At 37.8% G+C, this 16,181-nt stretch overlaps 1 protein-coding gene across 2 annotated transcripts in view; it reads right to left on the bottom strand.

Moving 5' to 3' along the window:
• Drgx (Dorsal root ganglia homeobox) overlaps positions 1-5,439 on the bottom strand; it is a 124,847-nt gene extending 119,408 nt beyond the window's left edge. Inside the window, exon 1 of one of the 2 annotated variants that reach the window (XM_076786930.1) lies at positions 4,661-5,439. The gene's annotated coding sequence lies outside the window, so the exon portion shown is untranslated. Of the gene's footprint in view, positions 1-228; positions 370-4,660 lie in introns of those variants that run through there. The other variant, XM_076786937.1, reaches the window with a different exon arrangement.
• Positions 5,440-16,181: the final 10,742 nt, after the last annotated feature.

Here is a 16,181-nt window from a genome sequence, read left to right as displayed (position 1 = left end):
GTTCGCTGAGAAATTTCGCCAGCTATACTTCAATTTGAACGCTAGAAACTGTGTAGCCCAAGTGTCAAAATAAACCTTGAATCTTAATCCTTGCCTCTGCCCCCTACATTAGATAGAGTGGAGTAAATTCAGTGAACAAGACAAGAGGTTAAACAAAGATCAGCTATCCGCGTGGCAAACAGGGTAGGAAGGCAAACCCAGCCAAGTATCATTTGACAAAAATCATACCGCGTTAAGTTTCGACGAGCTTTTCCAGTGGCAGGTTTAGCCGTAGACAGCTGCCGCCCGGGTCCCCGGAGGGATTCGCGATGGTGGCTGACGAAAACGAGCCCGGACAGCCGTCCTTATACCCATCATCGTCAGACTCTTTTCCCCCGCTGCCTCCTTCGCCTGCTTCGCTCGCTGCCGTTCGCGAAAATCCCCTCAACGGCCGGTCGGTTATTACGTGACCATAAAGAGCAGCCGCTTTCCCGGCGACGCGCGCGACGGTATCGCATTGCACGCGTCGCGACGAATACCGATGCCGACTTTGATTCCCGGAAGCAGAAGGAGAACGGAGTCTCCGAGTCACGGAGCGGGGATCCCCGTGGCGGGGATTCGATCGAGACAGGGAACGGCTAAGAAACGCGAATTAAATTAAACGGTAGGAACCGTTCAATTACTTAATCGTCAACCTGCTCTCTAACGAGGCTGACGCAGGTATCCTATTAACAGTGCAATTTCATTTTCCTGCCCCCAAATCCATCAACTTTTTTAACATCTCTTACAAAGGACATTACACAAGTGTGACACGGCGATTTTAATAAAATGTATACAGGATATAGTTTGTTGACAAATATTTGACACGTATTTCTTTCTATCTGCAATGATCCATATCTCAAGGGTGCATATAGCCCTCAAAGTTGGTGGTAACACTACATTACACTACACTGCATTAACTTTTGTCCATTTTCGAGCAAAACTTTCAAAATACAGCCTAATGCGTTAAATAATGTTGTACTTGCTAAATAAACCACTCGGTTTAAAGCAATAATAAATGAATAAATAATGCATTTAATATGGATTTCAAAATATTGAAAAATGTGATGGCAGGTATTACAGCTTAATTTGAGGTATCTCGGAATAAAAAGTTTTCCAGCGATAAAATACTTTCTAATAAAAGTAATTTCCTTCAATAGTATCGAAAGAAATGATTTGGACAAACACAGTATGTAGCATATTTTGTAAGAAAAAGTTTAATAAAAAGAAACAATTGTAAATTTAAAAATTAATTACCGGAAAGCAATTACATAACAAAATGTAGGATTCTGCACGTAAAATCAACTTTACGCAACGTTTCAATTTATTTTTCCAGTAGAAACGTATTTTAAATCATCATTTAAACATAATGTAAAATTGAATTGTAAATCAAACATGAACATATTATATTACAGTACTTCGGTCGGTGTAATGAGAAGAAAAGGTCAAAAAGTTTATTACAATTGCGTAAATACCGATCTCACGAGGAAAAATCGTTTGTTTGCTTGATCAAACAAATACACGCGTGCTCGAGGTGTAAATGAATTGAAGGGGTAAATGTGTATTGGTGTTGCTGAATTTAAATACTCTGATACGTTCACTCGATGTCCCGGAGCTCGTGAAATTGGGTTTGATGATATATATTATAACTGATTTCACTGTTTAAGCCCGGTCGGTTGAACGGTAGTTTGGAAACAAGTAATTTGCAATGAGTTTCGAACTATTATTAATTTTTTCGAATTGGGGTTGCTGCAAATCTGGAATCTTCTTGTTTCTAGAATTTAAATATAAAGGATGACTTTAATTCAGTTACCCAACAGTTATAAAATTTAGTTCTTGCAAAATGAAAACTTTTAATAGTCGACACAGCTTATTACAACGATGTTGCTCTTTTTAAACAAATGATTTAAGTTGTTACAAAGATACATATAACTATATGAACTATATGGTAGTTTAATATTGACATCTTTGAAGTGTCGAACTACATAAAATAATAATACATTGAACGGAAACGCAAAATCCTCATTAAACGTTGATAGAATCTGGACAGTAATATTATTTTTTAAAATAAAATATTGAACGATATAGTAAACGAAGTATATGTGTACACGATTGTAGATAAGTAAACGGAATAGTTTGATATTCGAGTATAAAAAATAACTAAAATTTGGAAACAAATTCATCACTGTTACACAAAAGTTTGGCTCTTTAATTGTTAATAGTGTTCTTACGACGACTTTTATGTATTATGATAGGTAATTTTTTATTTTATTCTTTTCTAAATAGGCAGTGTCTAATCCGTCGGAACATGAACTTGAATAACAGTGAAAATTAATTTCTTCTACGTTTTTGTCGTGTCTCTGTCAATTGTTATAAAAAAGATACAACTTCGTACAACACTATTAAAATATATTGCATTAAAATTTTGAATGTAATTGACATTGAAACGTTGACTGTCACGGCGTACACCGATGACCGTCGCTGCAAAATTAAATTACATAAAATATTCAGCTCTCGAACAGTAGCTTTTACATGTTTTTGGGTACAATTATCAACGAGGTAATGGCGTATATACCTAATTAATGATACTGTAAATGGTATTTTACCATGACATTACTCTCATGATGAAAACTTTGCCGTCGAACGTGTTGAACTGAATTAACAATTTCTTCCATTACAATTGCACCAAAATGATTCAACACTTGGTTCTTCCGAATATTATCCAATTTTCTCAAGCACCCCATCAAACATAATTGAAAAAATAGCCAAATGCTATAACAGCAGGCTCGAACCGGTAAATTAACTTGGTTTGAACTAGTTACACTTAAAGAAATTCCTTCCTGAAGTAATTTATATGCGGATATGACCGAGCCTCGGTGCAACAATAACAAAATCAAATCTACCGTCTTTATTTTTCAATCATTTCGCACAGTAAATGAGGCGTTCTAACTTCGATTTATAAAAAAATGGTTTAGACCATAAGCAAACATTTAAGTTCTGTGCTGTGAAGAAAATTTTACGCGTGTTAAATTTTCCACTGCTTTCACAAGACATCATTTCAATTATTAAAGTTTAGAAAACTAAAGATAGCCTGAAACAATTTTTCTCGAAACAAAAAAAGGAAAGGACTAAAAACTAAAAGTAACTATTGTCTAATACAATGTCGTCCACTAACACAATTTCGAACAATGTACTAAGTATATTAGTTACACGAAAGTTATATTTCTACAGCTTTGAAAAAAATAAATCTTCATGAACAATCATGCCAACAATAACATTGAAAGGGACAATCTTCACGCAATATCTAATTAAAATGATCGTTGTGCGATGATGCATGTCATTTGTCCTAAAAATGGAGTTGCACTTATACCATATTTCAATATTAACACACAATTAAAAGACGTGAAGCCCATTGGTACACACATAAAAGACAATCGAACACGTAAAGAAAATTAGAAAGTATTCTAACTCCTTTGTAATTTCTTTTATATTCACTCTTTTCACTCATCAATAATTTATTTATCAAGTACACAACTTCTTTATACTGTCCTTTAAACGTTCTGACTTGAAGTATTTGAAATATTTCAAATACTGATGAAAGAACAATAGAGGTTTTCTTGTTTGTTAAATGGGTGATATAACTATGTTACAAGTATAAGACATCACGACAAGCATTCGATTCCATCAATCACATACTTCTCACTACAAAGTCTTCAATACAACTACCGTAGACAATTAGATGTCATACTTCAATGAACTCGCAATGTATTCAGTTCAAGATGAACTTATTTATTCGAGCTAATTCTGTTCTATAAACGATACATGACGAATTAAATGATATTCTGACTTAAAAATCTGCAACACATTCTACGTGTTCAAACTTTATTTAAAAAGAAAAGAAAACAACAAACTTCGATTGGAAAGTAGATGAAATTGTTGGAAAGGATTCTTATTATACAGCTCTATTGAAAGCAACAAATCGTTGAATGATTTCATAAACAAAATGAATAAATGACAACGCAGATATAAGCAAAAAGAGCTTGTAGAAAATGTAACGAAAACTATTTGAATCCTTAGCACTCCGAGCATTTTTTGTGAAAACTCACCTATTTTCCGTTTCAGATATTACAAAATTTGTTGTTTCGCTATTGTTGTATTGTACTTTCATACTAATCGGTTTAATGTATGAGCCTAGAAATGAAACACAATTGTTGGAATTAAAATGTAGAAACGAGGATTGATGAATATTAACCCCTTGCAATATAATATAAAATAATAAATAACCATAAAGTAAATCGTAGTACAAGGGGTTAACCGAGAATCTTTAGCGCGGAATTCTTGAAACGAAACCTCATAAAACTAAACATTGTATTTTGGGAAGAGAATTTTTATTTCTCTTATTGGTTTGCTCTATTCTAACATAATTATAAATAATATTGATATTGTTACTATTGAGTAGCAGATCAAGAATGTCGTCACAGCGGCGTCATCGGGGTGCAAAGGGTTAACAATTGAAATCATTCGAAACAAACAATTGCAGAGCGCTTCAGTGAAAAGCGAATAAAACACATTTCCGAGAGACTTGGTAACCATAAATACTCTTCCAACGGAGAAAGGCATGATACCTGCAACAATCACATACCTTGACCAAGGGTGGACTGTGCGTGGGTGGATGATAATGTCCCGAAGAAGGGCTCGCGGGTGGCCCCGCGCCCCCGGGCGAGATGGTACCGCCTCCGGGGGTGAGAATCCTGGACTCGGGGTTGAACAACACTTTCCCGATTTCCTCCGCACCTTCGCGGATCACCGTCGATCCGTGGAACTGTATCTCCGGGAGGATCGATCACGATTTGTACGATCTACCTCAAAACGTTCTCCGGCTCGATCTTGCACGAGTACCACGCAGCTCCGCAAAGTCTCCGAGCACTGACACCTAGCTCGAACACGAAACGATCCTTTGATTCGTCACACTGGCACAAGGTGATTCGACTTGACTACAAAGTAACTTGTTAGCACTTTTCCGCGGGTGTACTGTCTCCTTAACACACTGAATGAAGCAGGCGGGTCACTCACTCCTCGGAAATGTTACAAGCTCTCGATTCCGTGTCTTCGACGCTACTCGATCTCATACTCCCCTTTCACAAGATTCTCGATCAGAACTGACAGACCTTGCTGCTCTGTGGCACTCGCTCTGCCTTCAGGGACTAAGAATTTGGACGTGCCCGACTTGTCACGCTCTGGACACCTTTTGATGCCCTCACCGGGAACCTCGAGGTTTACGTCGACGTGTCTATTCAAGTATAACAAACTTCATAGATGGTTCTTCGACGAGATCTCAGAAGATCGACTTTCGCGCAACAGAGTGTCGGCTATTGTTGATCAGCTAGACGACTTGAGCAGACCAGTCTTCAGCAAGGGATGACGTTCTCCAAAGCGATCGGGCACAGACTTCGCAGCGGAAGAATTCGGATCGTTGAGAGTAGTCCCCGACGATCGCGAGAGGACCGAGCACTGATCCCCTATGACGTCGCTTCGAAAATAACCGGGAACCACGGGACGGTGGGAACGTGGAGACCGAAATCCCGGAGGTGTCGTGTCCGAGCCGTCCAAGAAGGTCCCAGCTGGATTGTGTCGCGTTCGGTGTCGCGCTCGACGGTCGAGGAAAGCGTGCTCGATAGGCGGAACCACGCAGGCGTCGAGCGGCTCGCGAGGCGTGGTCTTCGATCTGTTATCTCTCTCGTACCATCATAGTCGATCTTCCATCCACGGCGGAGCTCGCGGGGGTGGTGGAGCCACCACGTGGTTTTATTGGCCAAATAACGCGTACGACAAACATCCCTGCTTCTGTGCAGACTGTCTCCCTGTGTTGTAACTCACCCTCGGCCCGAGGTACGCGTGGCCCTTTGGACGAGGGAGAGGAGAAGCAATAGTCGTCATGGTGTAAATCGTGTTTACCCCTCGTCCATAGTGATTCTCTCGTGTGTATCAGCTACCGACGCTCCACCTCGAGTTACATCTCCTCTCTGCTCTCGGCTCACCGCTTCGTTCTCCGCTTGTTTTCCTTTTTATTGTTTTCTCCTCCGCCCAACCCGCCCCCACGACGCCCCCGACGACGATGCAAGGCGACGCGACTAGACGCGACGCGCGCTTATCCTCGCGGCGCTATCATCCCTTCGGGCTATTTCTTGGACGCTCCTCTGTACCCGTCCCGCTCGTGTTTCACCCGCGAGGAACGGAGACGCGGACACGGTAGTTGCGCGCAACACCACTCGTCCACCCTGAAACCAGGGAGAAACATGCCCCGATATAAATAAAATTTGTTTTGCCGCGGATACGCCGACGCCTCTTTTCTTTCCCATTTCTTGGTTCGCGATGCCGCATCGGGGTTCGGATCCAACAATTCAAGGACATTTTGTCGTAATATCGACTTTCTCGAATCAATATCTACAGTTACTCACAAAATTGAGCGTACACAGCCTATAAATTTATCGCAAATCGAAATTTTATGTATATAATTCGAGTTCTTAAAAAATAATTAACCATGAAAAAAGAACTCGGACAATGCATTCGTATCATTTTATTAATAAAAATAATGGTATGTAGTACATTTCAGCGTCACAAAATTGAGTGTATATACAGGGTGCGGCGCGAATTAGTCCCCACGATTTTTCAGCCCCTTCGGATGGTCGAACAGAAAAATGTTTCTTACCAAAGATAATCAGTATTTAACCGACAAGAAATTGCAATATTTTAAATTTAAAAAAATCGATTTTCAACAAAAAATCAAGGTCGCTGTCATATCTTTTAATGGAACTGGGTATTTTTAACTTCATAATATTGTAGGCGACGTCGAAACGAATTCAACGACCTGCTATACAATGACTTTCAGATGACCTTGAAAGATAAGATCGCCATGAATCAATTGCTAGAATATTTGAAATATTTCGACGGTACGCAATAGCAACGCCTTAAAATTACTATTGTGTTAAAAGCAGAAAAGAAAATGTAAATAAATGTTGTCTTCTTGTCTTTCCATGTGTGTTTCTGATAACAAATTTTCAAAACGTGTAATTCAGGCTGGAGTAATTTAAATAATTTTATTTCGTATTTATTGTCGCTGATTATAAAACAATAATAAACAATGCGAATTAATGACTAATCAAGTTTTATAACAACTTTCTTAAAAAAACGTGCGTGTATCCATTTAATATTTTCGTATAGGATAAAGATGAAGTTCAAATTATTGTTTACCTGCACCGAATTAAAAAAATGTAACAGTTTTTGTAGTAGTAATGTGTACTAAATTTTCCAACGAAAAATGTACATCAAATTAAAAAGTTCTCAATGCATTCAATTTATTTTTTATGTACAGACTTTTTACTGCGTTTACCTGTATGAAATACCATTTTTATTATTAATACCTACAGAATTTTTACGAAAACTTGATCTTTATAAAAAATAAATCTTAGTAATCCTACGAATACTATGAATCCTAGTCATGGTCAAGTGTTTAATGACTGCACCGTTTTTGTTCTCAAATTTTAAACAAAAAATCACTTCAATGAAAATTTTATATATTGTACATCCAGTACTTACTTGTTATTTAAGTAGAAAATATTTTTAAATTAAGCGAAAAAAATGATTTATTTTTACATTGTAAAATGATCCTACTAATAATATTTGTATCAAATTCAATGCCCAAAATTAGAATACATCTATGTCTTTGTTGTTGTTAATGTACAGCCGTTGGAGAACATGTAGGCACGCAATAGATATAAATTTTCCCCTTCTTCCAGGAAATAATGAAGTATAAAGAAGTTTGAATCACTACAACCGTAAAATAAATAGTAGTGCAAGGAGTCTATCGCACTATGGCTAATATGAAAATTATACGAAATTCTTAATAAGAAGATGTCGCCGTGTCGCGCTCATATTGCTAATAAAAGTAAAAGAAATTATGAGAGACAGAAGGAAACACATATAGATAAAATCAGATAAAAGAAATCAGACGCCTCGATTTTCCGCAATTTTCCCAGGTTTGATCGACTCCAATTTCATCCCCTATCGAATCGCACTTTGCTGGGAATTCAAGATCCCGGTATCTCGCTCGCAAAAATGTAGAAGCTTGCGCGATGACGGTTTCGAGTCGAATAGTAACATGGAGCACGCACTTATCCGTGTCCATATATTCTCTTTCCACTTGATTCTTCCAACCCTTCGGGGATACCCGGTTTCCCGATACCCGAGAGCACACATAAGACGACGCAATAGGAAAATAGTACGAGCTGACACTGATTTGAAACGAAGACAGGAAAGGTACCAAAGGAATCAAATGGATAAGTGGAACGATGAGAACCGAAAATACACAGAGTAGGGTAAGGAACCCAATTACTGTCAGGCTACAAATTACTGTGTCTATAATAATTATACATACTTTTAAAGCATAATGAATATTAAAAAAGGGATATTAAATTTTTTTCACTAAAATCAGTTAATATATAAACAGAGTCACGAAAGTATTTGAACGTCCTTTAAAACAGTATAACTTTTTTTAAATTGGATCAAACGACATGTTTTTTGAGCAATTAGAAAAATTGGTTTTCCAAATTATGTGTAAACAAGATTTTGAAAAAATCAATGCAATTGGTAAGAATTACATGAGAATATAAAAATGGCATTTTTTATTAACTTTTTTATTTGAGCCTGTAATGAAAATTTAAAATATGTGTTTTGTAGATTTATGCTAGTTATACACATGTTGACAATTTCATCGAAATTGATTAATATACACACGAGCTGCAAATAGTTAAAGTGATAAAAATCATAGTTTTTCACGACTTTTTGTCACTTTCTACTTAAAATCCACAGATTCTAATATCTTTCGATGCGTGTCGTTTTTATCTGCGTCAACCGATTTCGATGAAGTTTTCAGTATGTGTATAACTAACATAGATCTACAAAACGCATATTTGATTGAATGTAGATACGATCTACAACTCAAATAAAAAAGTTTGGAAAGTGTCTTTTTTATTTGCTCTTATAACTCCTAGCAATTGCAATTTTTTCAAAATCTTTTTTGTACGTCATCCGGTAAACCAATTCTTCTAATTGCTCCAAAAAAGTCAGGTCGTTTGGTCCAATTTAAAAAAAGTTACACTGTTTTAAAGGGCGTTCAAATACTTTCATGAGCCTGTGTATGTTAGATATCTCTTTTGTAATATTCATAATGCTTTAAAAATAAGTATAATTAATGTAGGCACAGTAATTGGTATCCCCACCAGTAATTGGGTTCCTCACCCTATAACAAAACAATATCCCATCCCATTTTTAATGCCCCAAATTTTACTTCATGTATTTAGAATAAAGTTGTTGTTTGGTTACATTTTCCACATCAAGATTTCCTACATTCATGACAAAAATAAGTGGATCAAGCTCAGAAATAGTTAAAACATTTAAACGATTCAAACATACTGTTGTACAGTGTATTTATAAATTAAAATTTCAGTATACACAACTATGCCGTAACAATATAAATAAGCAATTAATATACATATATACACGTATAGTCAAGAAAATTACTTTTTGAGACCTCAAAGTAATTATTCCCAAGTGGTTTCAAATTGTTATATAAACATTCCTTATGCAAACAACTGTTTTTTCATTTACAATCTTTCACTTCATCCTTTTCAATGTAATAGCGATTGTCACTTAATATTTTTAAGAATTTTGTTTGTGAAAATTGGCAATTTAAGTACGAAACCGTTCTCGGGAATAATTGCTGACGAACACTGACAATTGGATTCGAAAGTAACATTATTTTAGTATAATTAGGTTAATGATAATTGTAAGACCATTAGCTCGTCACAGAAAGCAAAAGAAACTCTCCACTCAACTCAATGCATTTACATGAAAATAAAAGGGAGAAGTATTGAAATACATAAATAAAGAAATGAACTGACACAAAGGAATTTTCTAATTTGAAAATTGAAAATGAAAATTACAAGACGAAGAAATTTTTGATGTGGTTCTTGTTTCTTGTTGTTAGCAAGAAACAATTTTTATTTTACATCAAAATCCAACTATTAATAAAAGATAAACATTACAAAACAGAGGAAACTAGATTACATAGAAAATGGTGCAATGAAAAGTTGTTCATTGATGGATTTATATTAAAGAAGTGCAGAAATATCGGAGGAGAAAAAGTGTAAACAAAGCGAGGAAATGACCAAGGTAAACAGAATTATGGGACCGAAGAAACAGATACGTGCACGGCCACAATGAAAATAAACAAAAGTATGAACGGACGAAAGAAAAAGGATTATGGCTATGATGCAGCGATAGGTATAAAAATAGTCGGAAAGAGAAACAAATAAATAAAAATTCTTGGAAGTAGAGATGAAAAACAGGAAAGTTAACACAAGGACCGAAGTAATAAAAGAATACAGAAAGGGGGAAGGAGGTAATTGAAGGGTAGAAATACGTAGAGGAAGTTAGACAGGAAGAAGCAAGGGAGAGCAATTGAAGGCCTCGAGAAGAAACATGGTGGCAAAGTGGGGAAGAAAGAGCATGATACCGAGTTAGCAGAATAATCGTGTTTTGTGGTGACCGGATTACACCTCGCCACGCTTGCGAACTAACATGCCACGTAGAGAACACATGTATCTTATACTAGACCAAAGTTTCATCAACTGACCACCCTATTTAACACAGCCCGCACAGAAAGTATCCAGTTATCCGATTCCAATTTGTTTCTCTCACTCAGTAAAATGATTTCTTCACAAAAGTGTAGAATGCATGAATGTTCGAGTTATTTTTCTTGATTCGTGTTATTAGGCTGCGGAAATTTATGTAAAATAAAATTAGTCTGCATTAAGAGCAAAAAACAAGAGCCAAATAAAAAGAGTCACTCAAAAATTCGCCCCATTTGGGCCCCCTGATTTTGGAATTTGATTTGTGCTAAGTGATAGCTTATATCAAGACATGCAACGATGCAAATTTTCAAGTTGAGTTGACACTTAGTTTCTCAGATATTTTTTGATTTTGTTCTGACAATTTTCTAAATTTTTTCGAAAACCGTTTGTTTTACGAAAAAAAGTAATACAACATAAAAACGTAGTCTGTCCAGATCTACAGGTTTTGTCTAATATATTTTTTGATGCAGTCAATAATTTAGAAGATATTTGACAAAAACTGTTTTACGATGCTGTTAGGTTTGAATACACACAAAAGAAAATATTAAAGAAGAAAGTTCTACTGTACAAGGAGGCAAATACGTTGATGTAAAAAATTTTCTGATTGTTGTTGTTTTCATGATCTTTTGAAGGTCATCGATGGCTTCTTTAATCGTAACATATATTTTTAACTTCACAGTGCGGTAGCCGATATCAAGACGACAGCAACGATATGACCTTCAGATGATCTTGGACTAAAAAATGTATGACAATGCAATGACAATTTCAAAGCCTCCATATATCGGCGATAAGTATATCGTTTTGTCTCCAAACACGCCTACAAAGTTTACGTGTACCACCGAGAAATTCTGTTAGCTTTATTTTGACCTATAGCGAGACTCACGGTGCACGGTACATAGTGCAGCATTCGAAGCTCGGTGCGTCGCGTCGCTCGGCTAAAACGTTTCGACCACGTGTAAAAGCACCGGCGTCTGCATCTTGTAGATCTCTCGTCATCCCCGTAACCCGCTAGTCCTCGGTTCTCCAGCCGGTTCACCTAGAACTCCAGCAGCGTGGGGAAGCGAGGCGGAGAGGTTGTTTAATAAAATAACCTCGTTACGCCGCAGTCAGGAGACGGTGCGGGCCTGGTAAAGGGGTGAGAGGGAGGGTGTTGCGGGCGGCCGGGGGTGCGAGAGATAGTAAAGACTGCGGAGCGTCTAACGGAGGAGGGGGTGGCAGGGGGCTAATGTAACAGCGGCTGCTTGCCTTGGCTGCCAGTAGGAAACGAGCAGGCCAGATGAACGGACAGGGGTGGACGAAGGGTAGAGGGTTACCCCGTGGATCGGCAGGGGGGAGGGAGCAAGAGAGAGACAGACACTGGCAACCGGGGAGGGGTACTAATACATAAAGTAGCTTAAAGTAGAAAATTGTGGAAGCGTCGTGATGCCTGGTGATTGCGTTACCTCCAGGGCTTTGATTTAAAATGCAACGAGGGGCCAACCAGGCGGCGAGGGTGGGGGTGTTGGAGAAAACGGGCCGAGCTGGGTACGGGGGGTTCGAGGGGTGGCTGGAAGGATGGATCCTGCCTGGGAGCCATGTTCCTCCTGCGGGAACGTCAGCCAGCCTCCGGTATTGCGGAGGCAAGAGGCGGAGAGGGTGAAAGAGAGCGAAGAAGGGCAGAAGGTGATGGTGGTGGTGGTGATAGTGGCGGTGGTGGTGGTTCGTGGTTGTGCTGCCAGTGGCGTTGCTGGAAGCTTCCACGTCGAAGAACGAGGGGGTGGAATTCTTTCCTGAAACGCGCTGGATCGACTTCCAGCTTCGACTGCTTTGTTGCTCCTTCCTTTTATTTTTCTTTCCTTCACCCACCCCTTTCTTCAACCCTCCCTCCCACCCTTTCTCTCTCCCCACCCGCCTCTTTCTCTCTCTCTCTCTCTCTCTCTCTCTCTCTCTCTCTCTCTCTCTCGCTCTCTCGACAAAGCCCCCGTCTTCAGCATCGACTCCGGGCGCAATAATCCCTTATGTCGGGTCAACCTTTTTAGCATCCACTTCCATGCCGAACACGCTTTGTCCCGTGGTTTTCTTGAGATTAAAAAATCGTGAGGAACTTGTTTACCTTTTTTAATGGGGCCCCCTGTTTGTCGATGTATCGCGTTCATCTACAGACACGGTGACAAAATGCTCGTAATAAGGTTTTATCGTGGGGTTGCGCCTGGTTACTTGGGGTGGAACGCAGACGCGTCGAGGATTTCAGATGGGAAGATAGAGGAATTGGTTTTTTATGGGAAACTTTTTGTACATGTTCGGGAATCCGGTATCATTGTATCGCACTTAATGTTTTATGGGATTTAGACGGTTTGGTAGTTTGTTAATGCTGCAAAAATTGAGTTTGATAGTGTAACGTTAGAATTAACCGTCCGTCAGACATGTGACCTTTAACAAAACTTACAAAACATCGTAGAATTTGTTACAAACTGAACCTGAACATTCGTTTTTGTCTTCTTGATAAGCTAGCAGAAAGTATAAATGCATAGCAATGATTACAAAACCTTCGAATAAAGTAGTCTTGTACGGGACCGGCACGGGACCGATTATGGGAAAATATTTAATTCTGTATATTATCAACTTTGCAAACTTTCTTAAAGAGAATTATTTATACTCCCTAAATACGTATACCCATAAGGGTATAAATAATTATACTGCCCAAATACGTATACGTATACTTTATATTTATATTTTAATGGTGTCTCAGAGGAGACAGTCGAGTTCAAGGGTTAATTTAATATAATAAAACATTTAGTATCTAGAATTTTAATAAAAAAAACTTTTCCTTATCTGACAAGAGATATGTTAGATTAACTTATGACGCCCAAAAAGTTACAAATCAAATGCATTTTTTTATATTTATTTATAAATTTTTAACAATATTTTATTATTCACTATTGCTAATAGAAGCCTCATATAGTGAATTAAAACCTAAGAGTACAATACATTTTGTGTAATGTAGAGTAAAAAACAAAAATACTCACTGAAAAATGGGTAACTAAATTCTTCTGAACTTTACACCAAATAATTCGAAAATTTCGAAAAGTTATCTGTGATTATATAATAATTAATACTATGATAAGGTAATGCGTTATTGGCACAAAGGATATAAATGTCAGAATGGACATGGTTGACGAAGACGTCGTTTTAATAAATTGCTCTCCCCAAATGTGATTGAGGATAAACACGATATTTTAAACGTGAAAAGCCAAACAGGGTCGGTTCATAACTCGGTGGAGCAAGTCCTGAATGACATAGGACAGACAGCTTGAGACTTAAGGTTCCCTTTGGCACTACGGGGGTGAATTGGAGGGCGACAGCTGATTTAGTACGGTGTTTCTCTTGTCACCGTATCAAACATTCGAAGTAGTTAACAAGCTGGAGGACAACTTGATGTTCTTTGCACAAATTTATTGTGTATCTTTTCTTCTTCTTGTTTAAATCCGATTCTCTAAATCTGTTATGTGAAAGTAATAATAATTTTATCACTGATGTTATACGTAACTTCATTACATTCTCATCTTGAAATGTAAAATGTCTTAAGAACGAAAAAGAATGAAAGAGAATTTAATTAATAATAGAAAGGGTTGCACACAGAAAAACTATATAGAATTTTCTATATACTTTCCGCGCTACTGCAAAAATAAATTGTCAAGCAGCAATAATGACATTTCCAAGACCGAATTGAATATTATCTAATTTAAAAACTAACTAATATGTACGTGTAATAATAATCGCATTTTACATAAGTTTCTTCACACGTACGTTAATTGGAAAATATACAATAAAGTTTTTTTCAGAGAATGTAAAATATTAAGAAATGTATTTCCGATGTGCACTGATGTACACTAATCTTTATACGATACAAAACTGCACTGGAGTATGCAATAATTAATTAGCGGTCAGCAATCCCTTTTGATATTTTTAAAACTAAATATTTGTTTTTCTTTTTTTATTAAGCTTACTGAAACCTCGATTGAGGTTTAACACTTTTCTGAAATATCATTAAAATTAAATAAGTAATTTTAAATGCAAAAGCTGAATAAGATCGATCAAAATAAATGCACTCCTTAACCGTTTGACTGCTACGCGGCGCAAAAGCGCTGCGTTCATTTGTCTCGAAAACCGTGCAAAGCGCTGCGAGTTTCAGTGTGTCTTTGTTGCTCCGTGGAGTGAACGTAGTCTGACCTCGCGCGTACTTTTTAACACGAGTGCATTCTAAAATAACTTTTTACCGTTTTTATATATTATTAGCAGTTTTCGTGCGTTCTTGCAAGAATTGCTTAGCAGTCAAACGGTTAAAGCAGGCCTAGGCAGTGTAGGGGCTCCTCAAACGCCTGCTTCTCCCACCAACCGCTCTTTCATGCAGCGCGCATCTTCGTTACGGTCGCTGGTACCTCGTGTCTTTGTTGCCCCACTGTATGTACGTACCGTTTCTCCATGGTAACAGCGCATCCTGGTGGGGAACAGTGGGCACTATGGTGGGGACAGTTTTGTCTCAATTGAGTGGTCTTAAAGGAAAAACTAATTATTTATTGTCGTCTATATTTTGAAGATTGTCATAAAAAATCATTTTTGTCTCAGCCGTCTCTCGTTTTCCTATCTTGTTTCCCATTAATATTAACTTGACACAATAGTAAACAATGAATATGATACAAAAATGAACAATACTGTTTACAAATTCGTTGTTTGAAAATGAAAAACCGTAAAAAGTACTTCAAGATTAAATTAAGATTATTCACATGAATTACATGTAACAAATCAACCTGCAGTACGTGTTACTTTCTCAGAACAAGTAAAAATGTATTAGAGTGACTAAAGCGACGGATGAGGAATAAGAAGTCTATTATTAGAGGGAAAAAAAAAATCTAAATCTATTATTTTCTTTTTTATCTCTTTTTTAGTTACTTAGTTTGGTGGCTTACTTAGGGCTGAAGCTATGCTCAGATGACTCGAGATAAAGTAATTAAAGAATTCGATTTTGTGAAATCTTTTCGGCTCATTATCCGAGACCGCTGAAATCTGAGGAATAGAATCAAGCAGTCATGAATGGACGATCGGTGTCGAATTTGATGAATCCAGTTTGTTAGACCGCGTCTCGGATGCGTAGCGGGTAAGAAAAATGACCGGGCGAATGGAGGATCCTTTACCGGAGGAATTCGAGTGTCAATCCATATCTCTTTCTCTTCTGATCCCTTCATCCTCAGGGACTCAGACACAGAGGGAACGCAAGACGGGAAGAGGATCAACGCCGGCGTCTTGGCATTCGGAGGGTGCAGGAAATGAGAACGCGGGAGGGGTGGAATTAAAGAAAGAGCAAGGAGAACGCTCGTTTGAACTTCCTGACACAGATTGACGTCCGAAGGGATGCGGGCTGTGTTTAACAATTCGCGTGCCACCAAATATTCGCCCTGACTACGACATTTTCTAATCCTTTACAATTAAGTAATT

This window comes from Halictus rubicundus, chromosome 1 (genome assembly GCF_050948215.1).
Source record: "Halictus rubicundus isolate RS-2024b chromosome 1, iyHalRubi1_principal, whole genome shotgun sequence".
Taxonomy (NCBI): domain Eukaryota; kingdom Metazoa; phylum Arthropoda; class Insecta; order Hymenoptera; family Halictidae; genus Halictus; species Halictus rubicundus.
Note: the sequence above shows the minus strand (reverse complement) of the source record. Positions and strands in the feature narration are given on the sequence as shown.